General features: G+C 43.3%; 1 long non-coding RNA gene across 1 annotated transcript in view; it reads left to right on the top strand.

The window, feature by feature from the left end:
* Positions 1 to 22,208, top strand: part of LOC144761266 (uncharacterized) — a 342,504-nt gene that overhangs the window by 396 nt on the left and 319,900 nt on the right. Inside the window, exons 2-3 of the long non-coding RNA XR_013595654.1 lie at positions 15,541 to 15,651; positions 16,394 to 16,485. This is a non-coding gene — a long non-coding RNA (uncharacterized LOC144761266). The remainder of the gene's footprint in view (positions 1 to 15,540; positions 15,652 to 16,393; positions 16,486 to 22,208) is intronic.

The following is a 22,208-nucleotide window of genomic DNA, read 5'->3' as shown; positions in this document are numbered from 1 at the left end:
ACTTTTTTGCACTATTTTGATTTTAGCGTTGGAGGTGCATGACTCCAGAATAAAGTTACATTGCATGTACTATCCAATTTTATTATACACATTTCATTTTTTCACTTATCACTAATGCACTGCTTTCAGTTACGACCCAAATAATATCCACTAGACATCCGTTTTCAACAACTATCTCCTCTTACTATCTTTGGAGATACAATAAGGACTACCTACTGTGAAGTAGACCAAATGATGTACTGGGTGGTACAGAATACGTAACTGATGGACATATTTTCACAAAGGTTGTTTGTCCTTTAGTCTATTTTTAGTTTACACTCTGAAACAGACCATCAGCCAGCTACACACACATAATCTTATGGTGTTCAGACCCACAGTTATCCGGTGTTTTTTCACCTATATAAGACAGCCTACCTGCAATATAAGACCATATTTGAGTTATTGTTGTAGTGGAATGCCAAGAATGTGGTCCTAAAAGGTGTTACTTATCACTCCTATGCTAGCATAAGCCAAAATAGCCAAACACGATTAATGAGAACCAAGGAATAGAGCGTCAGAACTTATGCAGACAAACATCAGTCAGCTGGAGGTCTCTGACCATCTCGTGTGCTAGCAGGATGACTTCTCAGGGAGCAGGCGAACCCTGGAGTTGTTATAAAGTATGGTGCCTGTGGTCTCCAGTGGGACCATGGAGATGCCATGGCCACATGATTCCAGCATCAACAAGATGTTGCTTCCTCAATCACCAAGCCATTTTCATCAAGCAAGATGGTGGTGCTGTGATCAACTGGAATTCCATCTAGTTATTCAAAGAGTGCACCCAGCTTTTTGGATAGCCATTTCCACCTCAGGATCGGCAGTGCTGATAATAAAGACTATACAACAGATGCCACAGTGGCTGGCACTTTGCGCTTGCTTTCTTGCTCCTCTCTTTGCCTTAGTTGGCACCCGGCCTCTCTAGGTGTGGACCTTTCCTTTGTTTGTTTTTCTCTCTTGATTTTCCTCTGTGGGCTGACTTCCTCTCACATCTTTGCGGGTTCTGATGCCTCCAGCTCACTGCATACTCTTCAGTCTCCTGGCTTGTCTAGCTGCCTGTCTGTTTCTTCTTCATGTAGGCCATCAGCATGGAGACCCTACAGTCGCACCATGTGGGTCAAGCACTCAATTCAGCCTACCATGGTGACTAAGCCCATTTCTAGTCTGAGTCTATACGCTTGAAATGTGTTGTTACCAATGTGCATGTTTTCAGCTTACATAAGTATATCTAACTAATAATGTCCTGGTATACCTAGATGGTGGTACTCCCTGAGGGGTATTGGAATGTTCCGGTGACTGTAATCCGAGACCTGTGTTTCTCCCTTCCCTTCTCAGTGCTTGCATATCATTTGAACATTTGTGCTTCTGAGACCTGAGAAGCAAGGGGCTTGGCTGCTGGCATTCACCATTCTATGGTTTGTGACACAGGAGGTGGAGCACTCGCATTGCACTGAGGTCTTACACCGTGTGTGGATGGACACAGAGACTTACTGTTCTCCAGAGGTTCACGCAGCATCTGTGCATCACAGCGAGCATCCTGCGTGCGCTTGTGTGTGCATGCATGTGGACAGATGCCGGAAGAAATCGTGAATCGGGGAAGGGGGGATTTGAGTGATGGGGGGGTGCCACCACTTGGAATCTTGAAGTGTTCTGCATATGTGAGTACTTTTATCATGTGGGATACTGACTCATGAAAAGTGGTACTTTTGAAGTTGAAAACCACTAGAATGATGCATTGGAAAAAATATTTGAATGGATGCTTTGGATTGCACTTTACAAGGGCTATTGAAATGTTTGATCATCTCCAACTGTGGATCTTTACCATTAGGAGGCATAATATGAGCTGATTTGACAGCAAACCCTATGACATAAATCAGCTGTGCGTACTCATTTTAGTTTTATATTTAACAATTGGCTCCTTGCTTCTGGGCAAGGAAGTACTGAATTAATCTTTGTAGTTATCTATCTCTCCGATCTCCTCTTACAAGCTGAGTTCTCCCAACCAGCCTCTTCTAGCAATTAAGTTCTTGACCCTTTCATCCTGCACCAGACAAGTGCATCTTTCACTTCCCTTGTTGATTCCACTTACAACGTTTGGCAAAAGGACAAATAGTTCAGACCAAAAAGTATTTATATAACATTTGTAGACAAAACCCTCACAAGACATATTGAATAAACACGATTTCAGAAAATGGAGTGCTTTAAAATGGTTCTATTCTCCTGACCCTTGTGTTTTACCTTGAGCTTTGGAACAAATATTTATGTAATAGTCGACTTTTTAAATCCAGATTGAAACAAAACGTCCTCAAGACATTTTAAAAACGATTTAATTGAAGAGGAGCATATTAAATAGGTCAGGCAAAATGTTTATTTTAACATTATGCTTCCACTGACCAAAATCGTGCAGCCTATGATGTGAGCTGCACTTTCATTTAAATATAAGTAACATTTACTAAACAAAGCAGTGTGAAAAAAATCTATATTTGAAGTAGAAACGATCTAAATTCATGTATGGTACTGGGTCATGCAGCTCTTGTCCACAATAGGCCACCATATCTTCATCAAAGTGAAGGTAAAACCGCTGGATTGCTACACCTTCCCTTACCTCGTCCTTTGTCTGGCACACCGATGCCGACAACAACCCTCTGCCCATGCGCACATGCGCACGTGCACGCACACCCTCCCACACATACACACACACACGTGTGTGGTACCCATTCATAAAAAATGTATTGGCATTCCAGGATTGTGTACCAAGCAGCATTTCTTCTCCTTGTTTTGGGGATTCTTTTTGTTTTACCAATGGATACGAAGATGGCTCCCCATGGAGCCTCTGCTCCAGTTGGGTACTGTTGTATTTCTATAGGAATAACAACATATCAATGCAGGAGTTTGAGTAGAAGATTTATTATGAATAAATCTGTAATAATATAAACCCACAAGAACAGGCTAAGGAAGAGCAATGCTGTCGTGTCCAAGTCACGGAATCGAATCACCCGACAGCAGAGCTCAAACACAGAACATGGAATGCGGTATGTGTCATAATAGAATACAGTACACGTAATAGAATTAGAGATAACAGGTGCAGATACAACATCTCCTTTCCATAAAAGAAAAAGAAAACAAAAGTAAGTAAAATAAATATCATAAGGTTCAACAAGTTTCAATACAAATAATAATCTTTAAATTTGGAAGGCATAACAATGTTTCTCTTAACAGAAGTCATTTTCAAATCAGAATCAGATAAAGAACTTTGACCTGCATCAACCTCCTTAATTGCAGAATTAGCATCAGCAATAACAACTGTTTCTGGTACCTTATCTACAGAATTTGCATCAGTTTCTACATCTAACAGATTACTCTCACCCACTCCCTCACCAAAGACAGAATGAGAATTAGTTTCACTAACATGTGAAGAACTTTGAGTATTTTCAAGAACTTCGTGATCTCTAGATACTAACCCTTGATCAAAATCAAAAGAAAGAAATGGTTGCACAACATCCAAAAAATCTTTGTAACATAAAAAGGAAGAATTTCTTGAAATATTCTTATCTTTAAGTTTTTTTAAGATTATGTCTTTTTGATAAGGTTCAAGCTTGACAACAGCACTCTTATTCCACCAACCCTTATTCTTAATCATAACAGATGAATTAGATGATCTAACAACCTGTTGGGGTAAAGAAAACTTAGATTCACCTTTGACAACTTTTTTTGGTTTTTTAATGATTACCCAATCACCAGTTTTAAATTCAAAATTTGATGGAGAAATATTATTAGCAACTTTATATCTTTTCTCAAAATTCTGCCTGACACACTCATCAACCGAATCAGCTTCTGAAAGATGCAACTTATTTAAAGAAGATGATTTATTATCAAACAGAGGTTTGATGATATCATTTGCATCTCTGCCCTTCAACAAGAAAAAAGGGGTAAAACCAGTGATAGAATGCGGAGTATTAAGATAACTCCAAACCTTGTCTTTTACATGTTTCCTGACCTCCATTCCTGATGACAAAGCTGTTTGTATGCCTTCTTTGAAAAATTTGTTTGCTCTTTCAACCAGTCCATTTGCAGCTGGAAAATACAAAGGACTTTTAATATGCTTTATGTCATATTTATTAAGGAAATCCACCATTCTTTTAGATACAAAATGTGTGCCATTATCGGATACTAATTTCTTTGGGAAACCCTCTACATTAAAGATCTTCTCTAGAAATTCAATTACAATATCCGTAGATGGAAATTTAACAAAATCATATGAGATCCATTTAGAATAATAGTCAGTTAAGACAATTAAATATCTCATATCTTCCGGCAAAATATTATAAGGTCCCGAAAAATCAATTGCTAATTTTTCCCATGCTTGTTCAGGCAATAAATTAGTAGATGTAAAATTCTTTTTACTCTTCCAATGCTTGTCGGACAGAAGACATTCAGGACACTTGCTAACAAAATCATCAACTAAATTATCCATACTAGGCCACCAATAAAATTTTCTCAAAATTTTCTTGGTACCAGACATTCCTGGATGACCAGAATGAGCTCTCTCTACAAGACCCTTTCTCAAATCACAAGGCGGAATAAAAAGTCCACATCTGGTGATGAACTGATTTTCCAAACTTAATTCAGAAGAAATTTGCTGATAAGGTACAAGATCTTTACTAAGACTTCTAACAGGTGGCCATCCCTTTCTAATGTATTCCTTGATTTTTTTCAAAATTTGATCTTTCTCATAACCATCCAACCAATCATTTTCAGAAAAACATCCCAAAGAATTGTCACAAGCATCTATTGCTGAAACTACAACACATTCATCATCAAGACTGTCATAGGATCCAACCTGATTGTCAAGAGGAATTCTTGACAAACAGTCTGCCCTAAAATTCGCTCCTCCTGAGATGTGTTTAACATCAAAATTGTACTCTTGTAGCCTAGAGATAATCCTAACTAGTCTTGAAGTTGCATGGCCTGTACCATTCCCATTCATCAAATAAATGAGGGGTTTGTGATCTGTAACAAGATCAAAACGAGTTCCCCATAAATAACACCTGAACTTTTCGACCGCCTATGAGCAAGCCAAAGCCTCCCGCTCTATGGTACTATAATTGGTCTCAGCTGTAGTTAAGGTTCTCGAAATAAAGGCAATGGTATTTTCTTTTCCATCCACAAACTGTGTGAGAATTCCACCAAGACCTACACAACTAGCATCTACGGTAACAACACACCTAACACCACAAGAAAATGGTTTCAAAGCTGGTGCATTCTTAATCATACCCTTGACTTTGTTAAATGCTTCATCATGGACAAGAGACCATTCAAACTTTTCATTCTTCCTCGTTAAACACCTGAGAGGTTCCACCACAAATGCATAACCATGCACAAAACGTGCATAGTATTCGCTTAATCCTAAAAAAGATCTAAGAGAGTCTTTGTCAATTGGGGCAGGTGCAAGCATGATGGAATCAATCAAGTTCTTTTTTGGTTTAATGCCCTCTTTAGTTATAGAGTGTCCTAAATATTCTAATTCCTGAACTAAAAAACTACATTTCTCTTTTGACACAGTCATTCCTCTTTTACTCAAAATGTTTAAGACCTTGTCAAGAGTTTTATTATGGTCTTCGACTCCATTTCCAAAAATGAGTATGTCATCCTGAAATGCTTGTACCCCTTTGATGTCTCCAAATAACGAATCCATTAGCTTCTGGAATACACTTGCTGCAGAAGCTAATCCAAAAGGGAGTCTCGTATATTTGAAGGCACCAAAGGGAGTAACAAAAGTAGTAAGATCTTGTGATCTCTTTGACAAAACAACCTGATGGTAGGCTGATTTTAAGTCTATTAATGAAAAATGAGTGGAATTTCCTATTGCCATAAGCATCTCTTGAATCAATGGTAATGGGTGACAATCCACCAAAATGTTTTTTGTTCAGAGAGCGCAAATCTGCACACATGCGCAACTTACCATTTTTTCGTTTGGCCAATACAACTGCAGAAACCCACTCAGAGGAATCTGTAGGCATAATTACTCCATCTTTACATAGACCATCCAAATGCTCTTTTAACTCTGCTCGCACACTTAATGGTACATTTCTGACTTTGTGTATAATAGGTACAGCATTGTCCTTTAACTTAATGTCATGCTCAACACCCTTCACACAACCGATTCTATCTTCAAATACTTCTTTGTATTTACTAAGAATAGAATCTAAGTTATTATAAAATACTTTCTCTCTGCAGATATCTATAGAAGCTATAGGAATCTCACCGAGGATAATAGGAGTGTCACTACCAGGTTTCAACATAATGCCCATCTTACCTAAATCACGCCAACCAATAATATCTTTGCCTTTTTCAACTACATAAACTTTTGTTGTAATTTCTCTACCTAACAGTTCAACTAAACCAGTGAAGTATCCCAATATTTTGAGAAATTGTCCACCAATTGCCTTAGGATTAACATCAGCAACAGAAAGTTTACTAGGAAAAGGATAATTGGCATAAGTTATTTCATCTAAAATGGTTATTGGTGACCCTGAGTCTGCCATTACTTCTAATTTAACACCATGAATAAAGGCTTCGCCTAAAGGTGCTTTGAATGTAATATCAGAGTCTTCTAAATTAACATTAATAACAAGGTTACCAATATCGTCTTCCATGTCATCTAAGGCATTTACACTAGTATGTGAAGTATTTCTATTTTTAAAAATAGTTTTGCATGCACTTTCAAGATGTCCAATTTTCCTACACTTCGCACATTTCTTTCCATGTGCTGGACAAATAGGATTATTAGCGATGTGAGTTTTGGAACCACAACGATAACAAACTATATTCTTTTTTGTAGAAATGGATCCTTTCTCTTTTTTAAAGTCTTGTAGCTTACTCTTATTTGTTATAGAGCATACAGGTTCCGCATTGCTTGTTCCAGATATAACTTTAGCAGAAACAGAAGACCTTTCAATACCAATAGCGATGTCGATGACCTCATTTAAAGTGGGATTCCTGCATGCTAGAAGACGTTCCTGAACTTTGTTTGAATAACAGTGAAAGACTAATTGATCTCTTAAATAAGTATCGAGCATGTCCCCAAATTCACACTTAGAAGCTAAAATACGTAAACTAGAAAGATAGTCTTCAATGCTCTCATCTTGTAATTGTTTTCTCTTGTTAAATCCATGCCTTTCTACCATTATATTTGGTTGTTCTTTAAATCTTTTTTCCAATCTTTTTACAGCCTCAGTGTACTCATCCCAAGGAATGAACTGACCAGGTGGTGGTTCACTTTCAGGCATATTATCAAAGATTTCTCTTCCAGCATCACCTAGGAGTCCATATAAAACAGCTTGTTTCCTCTCCTTTGTATAATCTTTACCATCTATTGCAATAAGATAGCTTTCAAAAGATTTATGCCACTGTTCCCATTTAACTGGTGGTTTACCAGCATTCTGTAGGAAAGGATTTATTTGATAAGGTTGAATTTGGTAAGCCATAGTCCAAACTTTCCTTATAACTGTTCTATTATCTTTTATCTAAAAAAAATTTTTTTTTTTATTTTTTTTTTAAAGAGTTAAGTTCAGATATCGTAAACAAAAATGATCCGATTTATAAATAATTAATATTACCATCGACGATCTTCTTTTAATGTGTGAAAAGACCTTGCTCGTTTTTCAACCGGTGATGTTTCCCTTTGTTTACGAGTGAATCAAAATGGCCGCTGCGTGGTGTCACGTTGCTTGACCTTGCGTGATGACAGAGTGTAACTGAGCTGTTTTGAACTCGCGCACAGAGTTTCCTCACTCTTCTCCTCTCGCGCACAGTTCCTGATGACGCTTTGCTCTCAGCTCGCCCCTCTTCACACGCGCTCGTTTCCCAACGATTTAAACGGACTTCAGGTAACTTTTAAACGAATTCAGCTTAGCGACGTTAATATATTGGTAAATTGATCTTACCATATGAAGATAGTCGCTGTAATTAATTTCTTCCTTTCTTGAAAAATAGAGTCTTTTCTCGGTGGGTATTTCTATTTAAACTCGAACTGCCAAAAATTTTTTTTCAAAGAAATTATCTCCAAGATCCCAATCCATCGTCGCCATATTTATGTTGTATTTCTATAGGAATAACAACATATCAATGCAGGAGTTTGAGTAGAAGATTTATTATGAATAAATCTGTAATAATATAAACCCACAAGAACAGGCTAAGGAAGAGCAATGCTGTCGTGTCCAAGTCACGGAATCGAATCACCCGACAGCAGAGCTCAAACACAGAACATGGAATGCGGTATGTGTCATAATAGAATACAGTACACGTAATAGAATTAGAGATAACAGGTGCAGATACAACAGGTACCTTGCCCGAAGTGTCGGCGTCACATGACATGGCTGAAGGGGTTTCTATCCATATCCCTGCAGGCTTCCTCATCCCTTTGTCCTGCGGTTTACAGTGAGTATGTGTAACATCTATTCTGTATAGACCTGTCAGGACTCCAAAAGCTCTGTTATCCTGAAATTGGTGGGTTTCTCTCCATTGCTTGTCTGTGTACCTCATGTCGAGTGGAACATTGTAAAGTGGAGAGCTTTGGAGACATCTGAAGGAAGAGACTGACATGTACGCCACATATACTCCTGGTGGACTGACATTGCCTCTCCATTTGAAGAATAGAAAAACCTACATGAAGCCAGGTTTGCACCCTGCTTCTCCTAGATGTGCATCCAAGAGGTCATGTTATGGCTATATGCCCTGCCTAGTCTTTCTTTTGTGTTTTTTCAGAACACTACGAGGCATATTTACAATGGAAGTGACGGAGCGCAGCGTTGGCTTAACAGTGCACTCCGCCACTTCTAAAATGCAGGGCTGAACCATATTGACAACAATATGGTGCAGCCCTGCGTTTCCCCCTATGCTGGTGCTAAATTTAGCTGCCTAGCACAGGCCCCCATGCACTATATTGCAAGGGTGTCTGAGTTGCAGGGGAAGATTGTTTATGTGCAAAAAGGTGTCGTTTCCTGCACCTAAACAATCTTTAAATGGCGTTTTGTAACTTCTGTGAGTGCTGCTTAATGCAACACACAAAGAAGTTGCAAAACATCATCTTTTTAATGATTGTTTATGTGCAGGAAGGGACACCTTCCTGCACATAAACAACCAGTGGTATTTTGTTGTTTCTATGTGTGCTGCACAACACAGCACACATGGAAACAGCAAAAACGAGGAGAAATTAAACATTTCTCCTCGTTTTGCAAGGATAAGACCAGGTGTTCCCTGGTTTTAATTTTGGCGTGCCCCATATTTATGCCACCGTTGTAAATATGGGGTAACATCAAAATCAATGGGTGTTGCGGTGAAAAGCCCACACAGCACCCATTGCCCTCCTCTTTCATGCTAACTATAGCATGAAAGGGTGCCTTGTTTACAAGGCAGAGTTAAGCCACGTTAAGTGGCTTATCGTTGCCATGTAAATAAGACGAAGCCCCTATCACCACCACAACATCCAAAAAAAGGGATGATGTGGTGGCGATCGGGCGTGTACATATGCCCCTACTTGTGCAGAGAATGTTGGTAGCTGACTGGCGGCATAGAAAGTCTCACGTGGACTGTTGCTGATCAGAGGCTGAACATGAGAGGAACTGTTGGCAATGTTGTATCCTTCTGTGTGAGACAACTACTTTGTGCATCATTTGCTTTACAACAGGTCACATATTTCTGAGACAACTCATGCAGTTTAAGGCCCTATGTTATGTTCACATAATCTTCTGTATACAAGAATGTTCTGACCTTAAGCACACACTCACCCTTAACTGCCACAGTAGCAGTTTTCAAAAAGTACGCTACCTACTACTTATGGTAATCCGAGTGAATATAAGGCGCTTAGGAGTCCACGCTTTCCAATACGCAAGTGTTATTTTGTGGAACTCACTCACTTTGTGTATCAGAGCATTTCGCTGTTCAAGTGCTAGCACACCTATGAGTGTTAGGACACTTACAAATAAAAACAGAATAGTAATATTGACACACACATAATTGAGGGAGTTTATTATTATTCCTATGTGTTCCAGTTGTGTGTGCATATGTATGTGGGTGTATATATGTGTGCCTGTCTGCTGTGTGTGTGTGTGTCACATTCAATTCTGTGCAATATGCAGGTCTCATGCTGCCGTGGGCTTTGCGGTATGTGATCATCTGATGGTTGGATTCAAGCCTTGGTTTCACTCTTAAGACTAGCCGAGTTAATCCATTACTGGATCACATCTCTAGCCCTCATTTAAAGTTTGGCAGACAGGATACTCTGTCACAAACATGGCAGATAGCTTGTCTGCCGAACACACAGTTCTTCTTATTTGCAGTCAACGCAACCACGTTTCTGATGCGGAAGCCAATGCTGACTCCACTGGTGGAAACCTTTGACTAACTATCCATTAGATATTTAGCTGTCAGCAAAAGTACCTTAGGTCATCCACCCTACTTAGGGTGATGTTCTAGCATGACCTTTTCCTGTTTGAGACCACCAGGAAAATCCTGACAGTACCCAGCAGGAAACTAAAGAAATAACCCCTGCACACTGGAAGAAAACTCCCAGTGTGTCAGAGACATTCATTTTATGTTTTTCAGTAACAAGTGTCTGTTTTGGGATTTTGTTTTTGAACAATGAAAAAAACAAATGTCAAGTGACAGAATAAAACATCTCACCCACTCAGCAAACTTAACGGAGCTGCTTTTACCATGGCTCTGCTGAAGGCACAGAGATCTCCATCTTCCTTGTTAGGTTCTCAAAGTATACAGGTTGGTCTTATGACAGGGTAGGAGGGAACATCCCACTGCTGCCTTGGCGGAATGACGACCGACTGCCATACTCTAAATGATGGCCTCTGTTCTCAGTATTTTTCTGGCATAATTGTTTTTATTTTAAAGTTTTTTTATTAAGAATTTTTACACATACATTCAACATAGCTTTCCCTTCGCGGGGTAAAATCCCAAACTGGCCGTGCATAACATTAAATCACTCCCCCCCCCCCAGATTGCCAGTGCGTCTGGCGTGGGCCCTAGTCCATCATGCTTTTGAAATGATGCCATTGTTCCAGGTGACAGCCTCCTCCATTGGGTGGGAAGGGGGCAAGGGGGTGGCCGAGAAGGGTGCAAGGCAGAGGGGAGAAGGGTGCAAGGCAGAGGGAGGGAAGGGTGCAAGGCAGAGGGCGAGAAGGGTGCAAGGTAGAGAGGAGAAGGGTGCAAGGCAGAGGGCGAGAAAGGGTGCAAGGTAGAGAAGGGTGCAAGGCGGAGGGGGAGAAGGGTGCAAGGCAGAGGGGAGAAGGGTGAAAGGCAGAGGGGAAAAGGGTGCAAGGCAGAGGGGAGAAGGGTGCAAGGCGGAGGGGAGAAGGGTGCAAGGCGGAGGGGGGAAGGGTGCAAGGTAGAGATGGGTGCAAGGCAGAGGAGAGAAGGGTGCAAGGCAGAGAGGAGAAGGATGCAAGGCAGAGAGGAGAAGGGTGCAAGGCAGAGGGGAGAAGGGTGCAAGGCAGAGGGGAGAAGGGTGCAAGGCAGAGGGGAGAAGGGTGCAAGGGGGAGGGTGAGAAGGGTGCAAGGCAGAGTGGAGAAGGGTGCAAGGCAGAGGGGAGAAGGGTGCAAGGCAGAGTGGAGAAGGGTGCAAGGCGGAGTGGAGAAGGGTGCAAGGCAGAGAGGAGAAGGGTGCAAGGCAGAAGGGAGAAGGGTGCAAGGCAGAGGGGAGAAGGGTGCAAGGCAGATGGGAGAAGGGTTCAAGGTGGAGGGGGAGAAAGATGCAAGGCAGAGGAGAGAAGGGTGCAAGGCAGAGAGAAGAAGGGTGCAAGGCAGAGAGGAGAAGGGTGCAAGGCAGAGGGGAGAAGGGTGCAAGGCAGAGAGGAGAAGGGTGCAAGGCAGAGGGGAGAAGGGTGCAAGGTGGAGAAGGGTACAAGGTAGAAGGGTGCAAGGTGGAGAGGGAGAAGGGTGCAAGGTGGAGGGAAGAAGGGTGAAAGGCAGAGGGGAGAAGGGTGCAAGGCAGAGTGGAGAAGGGTGCAAGGCAGAGGGGAGAATGGTGCAAGGTAGAAAAGGGTGCAAGGCACAGGTGGAGTAGGGTACAAGGGGGAGGGGAGAAGGGTGCAAGGGGGAGGGTGAGAAGGGTGCAAGGCAGAGGGGAGAAGGGTGCAAGGGGGAGGGTGATAAGGGTGCAAGGAAGAGGGGAGAAGGGTGCTAGGGGGATGGTGATGAAGTTAAAAATGTGCCCCCCCCTGGAACGGACGCCCATGATTATCACCCTAGCAACCAAAATTCATTACCACTCCTGTACATCAAAACACAAGCCATCTGCTGCAGTTCCATATCATCCATATCATACACATCATATGTATGTATTTTTTACTTGACAGGTGTGAGGAATATTTACTCCCATTTTTACTGTTTTCAACATATTTATCCACCATATTTCTATCAACCTCAGTTTATGTTCACGATCACCCCTTTTGAACTTGTTTGTTGGCCAAAAAACTTAAGTTCCACAATATTATCAGATTTATGATATGTGCCAAATGTGAAGCTACCGGATATTTACTATCACTACTATCATTAAAATGCTCCTTATACCTCTCCTTTAGTGGGCGTTTGTTTGATCCAATGTATAGTTTGCCACAGACATACAAAATCCTATACTTATGCATTATGATGTATTGCAATTACTAAATTGCTTAATTGAGAATTTCTTTTGATCGTCTTCACTCCAAAATGACTCGGTCTTATCTTTGAAATGTTACCAGCAGGCACAGTTGCCACACTTACAACATTCATATAGCTTAGAGCTCATCCACTTCATATGTTCTTTATATGATATCTCAATGTGCCACTCAGACTAAGGATGGGTCTCAATGTTTCAGCTCTTCTATATGTAACCAATGGTTTAAATGGCAAGATTTTTCATAGATCTTTATGAAGGAATTTCCACTTTCTGCACAAAATGTGGTTATAAGTCTTACCTGACTCTGCCCTTTTATTTTTCTGTGGTTTCTTATTTTATTAGGAAAGGCTAATCTCTACTAATCTTTGCAACCTTACCAACAGCTTACTGTAAAATCTGTATCAGGTAATCCCCTTCAGATAATCATTAGGCTTCAACCCAGCCCTCTGGTGGCCAGACAATTCAGCTGTTCCTCCCCAGATTGTTACATCCGCCAGAAATCTCGGCGTTATCTTTGACTCTGACCTCTCCTTTGACCTACATGCTAGAACGGTAGCTGGAAAATGCTTTGGAATAATCAAATCTCTCAGAAAATTCTTCAATTTCCTTCCTATCGATGCCAGGAAAACTGTTGCAATAGCGCTTATAATTTCCCGCCTAGACTATTGCAACGGCCTTCTTGCAGGGGCAAAAAAGAACACACTATCAAAACTTCAAAGTGTGCTTCACTCCGCCGCACGACTAGTACTCAGGCTACCTCGCAGATCCTCTATCTCCGCCGCCCTCCGTTCACTACACTGGCTGCCTCTCCATAAGAGAATTCTTTTTAAAATTCTGATCACTGCCTTCCGTGCCTTCAGCAAAACCGGCCCTAAATACCTCTCCAGTCGTTTCCCCCACTACACCCCTAGTCGTTCCCTACGCTCGTCTCTTGATAATCTTATCCTCCCGGCCAAATATAACCTAAAGACTAAGGGTGGCAAAACCTTAAGCTCTTTGGCCACGAAAGCATGGAACAACCTGCCCAAAACTCTCAGACAACAGACGCTGGAAAAACCCTTTAGAAAGCTCCTTAAGACCTGGATTTTCAACCTCTCCGATGACTACTCTAAAGCGGCCATCTAATCCCTCCTTCAAACCCAGGATTGGTCACTCAGGATCTTTAGCGCCAAGATGCTCCCTCCGGAGCGAACGTCGCGCTCTACAAATAACCTCACAAATATCACAAAAAATATCACAAATATCACAAATATCACAAAATTAAATCACATTCTGTTCATCCTTTTTATAGTCATCCATTTAACTACAATTACTTTTATGTCTTAGTAATTCCCCATAGGGGATGTTACTTTTTGTTACTAAGGGATGTTCTAACTGGTACTGTAGAATACTATCACTTGGTATATTTTTTCTGCTTTGAACAGCTTAAAAGCTTACCATCTTTTACATATAATTCCAAACACGGAACTTTATGCTTTCCTTGTGATAATTCATTGTAAGATTCACTTTTCTATCATTGGAATAAAATAATCAATTATATTTAGTCAAGGATTCCTTGGAAAAATTCCATATCATAAAGATATCACTAATAAATTGAAGCACATTACCATGTGGTTGCACTCTTCACCTATGGTGTTATTCCAGGCATGCTCCCTCTCATACCAACCCATGAAAAGGTTGGCGTAGGTAAGGGGCAAACCCCAGCACCCACTGTTCCACACCTTTGATGATACTTTAAATATTTGTTGCTCAGTACAACTTCTGTCAACTCCAACAGCATATTTACATGTTGAGTATAACTGGTCAACTTGAAAGAGAAAAAATATTTTAGAGCAGTTAAACTATCTTGGTGCTTAATAGCTGTATATAAACTCCTGACCTCCATAGTAACTGACCAATATCCCTCTTCCCATGGAACTTTAGACATTTTATTGAGGATGTCTTTGGCGTTGTAGCGTGGCTAATGTGCAGTCTCCATTTTACATACAACTCTTAAAGTTGACATCTCTTTTTTGTGGTGACTTTGGCCACACTTTTCTGTTAACTCATGAATACGCTGTATGTGCATCTGATATGCACTGACGCCCTGTAGTTTGTACAGTTAGTTCCTGGGTCACACATGAAGAACACAAAGCCATTGTTTTCCTTTCTTTCTGTGCTCGTTAGGAGACACTTCATTTTAGCTATAGGAAATATAAATGTGCTTCTCTGTGCCTGTTATAAGCCACCAAGCTGGATCCCAAGTGATTCCAATGGGGCAGCAATGTTAGTTCCTGAATACCCTTAAGACTTGCCTTCCGTGTACAGGTGACACTGCTCCGGTGGCAAATCCCAGGGGTAAGGGGATTGGGATGGAAAGAGCATGTGGAGTCAAATGATGCAGTGTCTCGTCTACTCAACCACAACACTGCAGCAGGCATTTACACAAGTCTGATGAATGGCAACGACAGATATGTTATCTATAAACAAACAAATAATACTGCTTTAGTCTACTTTTAGCTATATCTTTTACGGTATCCCCTCACAAAAGCTTTTTATAGCTCAACCTACCTTTAGTTTTGTTGTCAGTTATTTTTAGATAGTCCATAGAGGGTCCTTCATCAAAGTTTTGACACAGTAGTGAGTATGATTCCAGCATCAAACCCACTTAGCCAATGTGGACGGGGTTAGCTTCATCCAAGTCCTTTCTGGTAGAGCTCTGCCAACAGAAATTACAAGTTGAACAAAAACACTGGTTACCTTGTTTGCAAGCACAATGTTGCGACTGAGCTCAGCTCGTACCAAAATTAAGTCTGCTAATGTGTCTCTCCTTTCCTTCTTGCTTTTCCATCCAGATGCCAGACTGATGTGACATGAAAGACTGATGTGGGACATTCTTTGCTGTGAGGTCGAAGTGGAAGGAGCAAGGGAGCTGGCAAGACAAAGTACTGGAAGCCGGGAAACAGGTAGGTGGTAGGCGAAGAGGCTAAGCGAAGGGGAGGAGTGTGGGCGGTCTTTTTAAGTAGGACTGCTTTAGAACGTTCATGGAGGTCCCATCCTAATTGCCTATGCCAGTTGCTTAATGTTTATTCTGGTGGATTTTCTGGATGTTTCCATGGCACCTGAAACCTGACCTTGCATATACATGGTAAAACATTTGTAAAAGTTATTAAGCCTTTTCAAACGAACCGGGGAACACCAGCTGCAGCTAGATATTACCAACAGCATGTGATATGGTCAACAGTCAGGAACAATGCATTTGTTCATTCATAGGTGTTGAGAGGAATGATATGAGTCATGCCGGTATATTGTGATATTCAATGAAGTGAGCTGTGGCAGGTTTCCTGACAGGCGCCCATCCCAAAGGCAGTCTTACAGGTTGTGGTTTATTGGGATGGAGGGCATGAAATCATCTCACCACATAGGGGGCATGAATTGAGGAGGCTGATTCCCAGGAACGCTCTGAATAGTCATATCCCTTCCAATCTATAAGGAAATAGTTTTCCCTGAGTTCATTTAGAGTCCAGGATACAGATGGGGTTGGCTTCACCAAAGTGAATTCTGGCAGAGCCCTGACAACAGAATGTACAAGTTGAACAAAAACACTAGTTACATTGTCTGCAAGCAAGATGTTGCAACTGAGCTCAGAGTATAGGCAAATCAAGTCTGTTAATGTGTTTCTCCTTTTCTTCTTGTTTTTCCATCCAGGCACAAGACTGATGGGGGATGTCCTTTGCGGTGAGGCCGAAGTGGAAGGTACAAGTGAGCTGGCAAACAGAGTCCTGTAAACCGGGAAACAGGTAAGTGGCAGGCGAAGAGGCTAAGCAAAGGGGAGGAGTGCGGACAGTCTTTAAATGAGAGTGCTTTAGAACGTTTATAAAGGTCACATTCTAATTGAGTTCTACCTGTGAGAAATGAGCGTATCCAGTTAAGGGCCTTTCCGCATTTCCGCGGGTGCTGGTGTCGTGGAGTCTGCTGGCAGGTGTGCAGTGGGAGATGGTGTCGAGGGCAGCTGAGAGGTCCAGGATGATGAGGGTTGCCATTTGGCCCCGGTTTAGAAGGGAGCGGATGCTGTTGATGTCGGCGAGTAAGGCAGTCTCAGTGCTGTGGTTGCTGCGGAATTCGAATTGGGAGATATCCAGGACATTGTTGGTTTCGATGAAGTTTGCTAGCTGGGTGTTGACAGCCATTTCAATGACTTTGTCTGCGAATGGAAGCAGGGAGATGGGCCCAAAATTCTTGAGGTCTGTCGGGTCCGTGGAGGGTTTTTTCTGGAGGGGGACAACTTCGGCATGTTTCCAGTCACAGGGGAACATTGTGGTTTCGAGGGAGCAGTTCATTCTCTGGCATAGTTTGGGTACAATGGCCCTGGCAGCTCTGTGGAAGATGTGGGGTGGGCAGGCATCAGAGGGTGCTCCAGAGTGGATGCTCTTCATAGTCTTTATGGTGTCTTCTATCATGAGCAGGGTCCAAGCAAGCAGGGCCTGTTGGGTGATGTTGCTGGGGGTGGAGCTGGAGCAGTGCAGAGGTCTTGGTTGTCGTAGCTGTCATAGATCGTCGTAATCTTGAGGTGAAAAACAGTGCTGAGTCTGTTGCAGAGGTCTGTTGTTTCACTGCCGGGTTTGGCAAATTCCTTTATGATGGCGAAGAGTTCTTTGGAGTTGTGGGCGTTGGTAAGGATATTGTCTTGGAGGAAGGTATTTTTTGTGGATTTGTTGAGGTGGTGATGTGGTGTGGTGGCTGCTCTGTAGGTGGTGCATGTTTCTAGGTTTTGTTGTTCCTCCATGTCTATTCAAGTCACCAGCAGAAGCACTTGGATTCTTGGTGTGCAGGGGTGAACCAGCTTGCTTTCTTAATGTGTCCTTCTGTGGCTTTCTTGAGGATTGTGAGTGTGTCAGCGCAGTTCGTGATCCAGCGGAGGAGATTGTGCGCCGTGGTGTTGGACGGCGGCAGTGGAGGAGGGTGGTGAAGACTGAGGTAAGCTGGTCTTCAGGGACTTTGTTTGAGCTTCTACAGGGGAGACGGTGGGTGTGCTTGTGTACGATGGGTTTTCTGAAGGAGAAGTAAACGCAGTGGTGGTCTGCCCAGAGGAGTTCCGTGGTGTGGCTTTAGGAGATGCAATTACCGTCTATGAAGACCGGGTCGAGTATGTGTCCCGCTGCATGTTTTTTTTTTTTTTTTATAGTTAGTTCTTATATAGCGCAGGTTCATCATCAGGTCTCTTCGCGCTTCTAGAGGAAATAATTATAACAGACAGTGCATTTGAGCCAAAATGGGCAGGCTTAATTTGTGGTCAGTGCTTCCAAAATCAAGATAGTTTTAAGTTTTTTCCTAAAAGGAAGGAGACCCGGTTCTTTACGCAGATTTCCGGGAAGATTGTTCCAAAGCTGTGGGATCAAAGTGGAAAAGGATATCCCACCCTTGCGAGCCGAATTGAACCGTGGTATAACCGGCTGGCAAGCAGCAGAGGAACGAAGAGCCCGAGCAGGAGTGTAACTCATCAGGCGATCCATGATGTATACTGGGGCCTGTCCGTAAATGGCCTTATGGGCAATGCAAAGGCCCTTAAAAGATGCTCGCTGCCTGATGGGTAGCCAGTGTAGTTTGGAGAGCAATGGGGAAGCATGGGACCGTCTAGGTAGATTAAAAATGAGGCGCGCCGCATCGTTCTGCACAACCTGTAGTCTTCTTAATAATTTCCAGGGGAGGCCGATGTAGAGGGCATTCCCATAATCCAACCTGGACACAATGACCTGAAGGGAGATAGTAGTGAGAAGAGGGACAAGCTTCCGCAAACTCCTCAATATTCCTGTGCAGGTGCCAACCACTGCCGACACTTGGTTGTTCATAGAGAGGTCGGCGTCGATTTTGATGCCCAAACTTCTGACCACTGGGACTGGGTTAGGGGTAACTCCCAGTTCCCGCGGCCAAAACAGGTCACACCAAGGGCTGTTGATACATGGAACAGCCAGAATTTCCGTCTTGTCTAGATTTATTTTGAGTGGGTTGTCAGTCATCTAGCCCGCTGTAAAATGCAGCACTTCTTGTACGTAATCCTGACTGACACTAGTGTTGTTAATCCGTACAAGTAGCTGAGTGTCGTCTGCGTAATTGAAAACCTGGCAGTCCAGCTGAGCCAGACTCTCCACCAGCGGTTGAAGATATAAATTAAAGAGCAGAGGTGACAGGGCCGAACCCTGTGGAACACCGCATGTCAGGGAACCGGTGATTGATACATGATCCCCCAACTGTACCCTCTGCGTTCGGTCAGTCAGGAAGGATTCGAGCCATTGAAAAGCAGGTCCCTCTATCCCTACATTAGCCAGGCGAGACAAGAGAATTTTATGGCTGACCGTATCGAATGCCGCTGAAAGGTCTAATAAAATCAGGGCACTCGATACTTTCTTGTCAGCCATTATTCTCAACTCATCCAAGACAGATAGCATCACCAACTCCGTACTGTGGTGAGCTCTGAAGCCAGCTTGTCTAGGATGTAACACTCTTTGTTTGCATGTGTCAGGGCAGTGACAAGTTGCTTCAGTCCTATGTTGGCGAGGTTCTTAGGAGGGTGGTGGTAGGGTCGTCGTGGTTTTCCAGGTGGAAGTTTAGATCTCTGAGTAGGATATAGTCTGTGGAGGCGAGGGCGCGGGTTGCAATGAGTTTGGCAATTGTGTTGGTGAAAGGAGTGCGGGGGCCTGGCGGCTGCAGATAAGGGTTCTGGGAGAGTCGTTTTAGGGTTGGTCTGGATCTATAAGTGGAGATGCTCCATGAGGGTAATAGTGTCGTCGGGCCGGTGGTTGTCATGCAGAGGGAGCTCTTGCAGATGATGGTGATGCCTCCTCCTGGGCATGTGGGACGGTCTTCTCGCAGGATCTTGTATCCGTCGGGAATGGCGGTGGGGATGTCGGGCACAGAGTTGGTGTTAGCACAGGTTTCTGTGAGGAAGGCCACGTCAGGAGCGTGGGCGTTGAGAAGGTCCCAAATTTCAAATGGCGTGCTTGTGTAGAGAGCACACGTTGAGGAGGATGCAGTTGAGTGATTTGTGAGCAGTGATGTCCGGTAGGCTGGGGCCTGCTGCTGGGGTCCAGAGGTGGGTGAAGGTGCAGCGGCATGTCAACAGGAGATAGGGCCTTGGGTGTTACTCAGTGTCAAAAGCTGGCAGTTGTTGTTGCGTCCGAAGTTGAAAGCATGGAGGGCGCTGGGGTCGTAGCGGTGGCGGGTCGGAAGACCAGGGTCCCCGTCGTTGGTCACGGAGAGGCATAGACGGGATTGCCTTTGGCATGCCTGCTGCATGCGGCCACACAGTGGGCGCCATTAAGTATGGGTCAGTGAGAGGGCGGTCAACTGGGAGGCAGGAGAGGGAAGGGCACGCTGGAGGAGGAAGGGGCCTTGGGGGCAGCAATGACATGGAGTGCAAGGGAGTAAAGAGAGAGAAGAGGACACGAAAAAAAGAGGGCAAAAGAAATTGAGGGAGAAAAGAGAGTAGAGAGAGCAAAAAGAGAAAAGAGGGCACAGAAAGAAGCCAAGAGAGGCGGTACAGCAGAAGAGCATAGTGCTCTCCCACTAGACCACCTGGGATGAGGCACAGGCAGGAGCCTGTGGGTGGAGGACCATGTAACTGAGCTCAGGGTACAGCACATACTGGTGGAGCTGTGCGGGGGAGAGCAGTCAAACTGACCAGGTCAGTGATCTTACTCTTTTTACTGTATAGTGGATGCCATTAAGTAGGTGTCAGGAGAGGGTGGTCAGCTGGGAGGCAAGAGTGAGAAGGACACTCTGGAGGGCGGAGGGGCTGCAGAGGAAGCAGCAGTGGGGAGCATGAGGGAGTAAAGACAGAGAAGAGGGCACAAAGAACAGAGAGCAAAAGAGAGCAAGAGAGAAAATAGGACAGAGAGAGCAAAAAGAGAAAAGAGGCCACAGGAAAAAGCCACGAGAGGCGGAACAGCAGAGGAGCAGAGTACTCTCCCACTAGATCACCAGGGACAAGGTGCGGGCAGGAGCCTGTGAGTGGAGGAGGGCCTCAAACACCAGGCAAACGGAGAGCTCATGTGATACAGAGGGCAGCACCTACTGGTGGAGCTGCGAGGGGGAGAGCAATTTACTGACCAGGTAATGGGTCAATCTAGAAAAATAATTGAACAAATATTTTTAATAGTTATATAAAAATCTAATGCAATGATGAAGTCGGAGTTCTAATAAATATAAGGAAAAGTGTATTTTAGAAAGTTACCTTTTCCATACTTGAAGTTCGTGGAGACTAAATCTGTATTCCCTCTCCCGCTTCTGCCAGTTAGCAAGCAACATTTGAATAGATGTAAAAAAGTTGCAATGTACCTCCCAGGAACAAGATTACTCCAATTAACCTGACAGGATTTGCACGGTGGGGCTGTGAGCATCATTTTTGACATTGCAGTGTCAAATGCTGCTTGAATGTCAAATTCTTCTTGACACATCTGCTGGGTTTTACAAAGGACTCTGTGGATGCACTTGAAAAGAAGGGAAACACGATGCCATAACAATTCTTGTGCATCCACTATATGGATGCTGGAAAACCCTACTTTTGTTCTATCAGATGTCTGTCTCTGGGATTATTGTATGTACAGGGACTACCCCAAACTGAATTTTAATGTTAGATGTGGAAGGACCCAGGGATTACCATAATGCATTCCCTGTACATAGACCCAGCCCTCCGAACCCAAGTTTAGTATTGTTGAAGACTTTCACCATCTTGAAAATGCCCAAAAATGGATATGGTTGGCCCTGTGAACTTTTACCCTATGGATTAGGGCATGCTCAGGAGTAATTCCCACTAACTAGCTCATGACAGACATAATTGGGGCATTTCTAGGCGCACACTTGAGAACACTCCTAGACCTAAGGAAGATCAGAGGAGATCTGAACCTGCTGTCTGTGACCTGAGAAGACCCCTGAAAGCCTGGACCTGTCCTCTCTTGTACCCTTGACAAAGACAAGTTCTCCAAGGGTCAGAAGGCTTACCTTATGTTAAAGCTACAGGAACACAGTAAGCCACAGGAGCCCTTTTTCTGCAACTACCAGCTGGCTAGTGACAACTGAACCTGAACTAGACTCTGATGTTTAGCTACTGCTTGACTCCCTGTGAGTTTCTATGTGCCTCCCCTTAGTTCCTAGGGGCTTTAGCAGTGCATTTGGTGGTGTGGGACTAAAAAGACTAAAGTCAAAAGGTAAAATCTTTGACCAGGATGAACCTAGTTGTTGTGTTGGACTTGTGCTCCATCACAGTCAGCATCCAGTTGCACCTAGGGCCTGGTCTACTGTGACCATTGACTATTATTGGCACTTTATTTTCCTTTGTGCTAATCCTACTTAAAACGTGAAAAATGTATATCTCTGATTCTCTTTATTGAATACACTCGGTGACATCATAGACAATCCTACCAGCTCTTGTAAGTGCACATTGGAGTGCAGCAGCATCAGTTGCAGAAAAGGGGAGGCATGCAGAGGATAGCATAAGGGCACAACTTCTTTGCACCCTTTGCACCTT

This window comes from Lissotriton helveticus, chromosome 6 (genome assembly GCF_964261635.1).
Source record: "Lissotriton helveticus chromosome 6, aLisHel1.1, whole genome shotgun sequence".
Lineage (NCBI taxonomy): Eukaryota > Metazoa > Chordata > Amphibia > Caudata > Salamandridae > Lissotriton > Lissotriton helveticus.
Note: the sequence above shows the minus strand (reverse complement) of the source record. Positions and strands in the feature narration are given on the sequence as shown.